Genomic DNA, 574 nt, shown 5'->3' with positions numbered 1-574 from the left:
ACACGTAAAAGCACCCACTACACTCTCTGAGTGGTTGGCGTTAGGAAGGGCATCCAGCTGTAGAAACTCTGCCAAATCAGACTGGAGCCTGGTGTTGCCATCCGGCTTCACCGGTCCTCAGTCAAATCGTCCAACCCATGCTAGCATGGAAAGCGGACGTTAAACGATGATGATGATGATGTATGTATGTATATGTTTGTATGTCTGTGTTTGTCCCCCCATTGCTTGACAAGTAATGTTGGTGTCTTTACATCCCTGTAACAGCAGTTTAGCAAAAGAGACCGATAGAATAAGTACTAGGCTTACAAAGAATAAGTCCTGAGGTCGATTTGTTCGACTGAAGGCGGTGCTCCAGCATGGCCACAGTCAAATGACTGAAACAAGTAAAAGAACGATGAAAGTTGCTACTGAGAGTATGAGGCTGTAAATAAGAATGCCAAAATAACAGGAAAATAAGAAAATTATATTCATCATTCCTGAAATATTATACAGGTTTGATTACTTTTAATATATAGAACAGATTCGTGGCTTTGAACTAACAGGATGTCATGCAGAGGATCTTGAAATAGAAGAC

The 574-nt window shown here is 41.3% G+C and overlaps 1 protein-coding gene across 2 annotated transcripts in view; it reads left to right on the top strand.

Annotated features, from left to right (window-relative positions):
- The window catches only part of LOC106875932 (uncharacterized), a 35,787-nt gene that overhangs the window by 30,688 nt on the left and 4,525 nt on the right, over window positions 1-574 (top strand). The window lies entirely within an intron of this gene.

Source organism: Octopus bimaculoides, chromosome 16, assembly GCF_001194135.2.
Source record: "Octopus bimaculoides isolate UCB-OBI-ISO-001 chromosome 16, ASM119413v2, whole genome shotgun sequence".
NCBI lineage: Eukaryota > Metazoa > Mollusca > Cephalopoda > Octopoda > Octopodidae > Octopus > Octopus bimaculoides.
The sequence above is the reverse complement of the archived record's forward strand: the minus strand, read 5'-3'. Positions and strand labels throughout refer to the sequence as shown.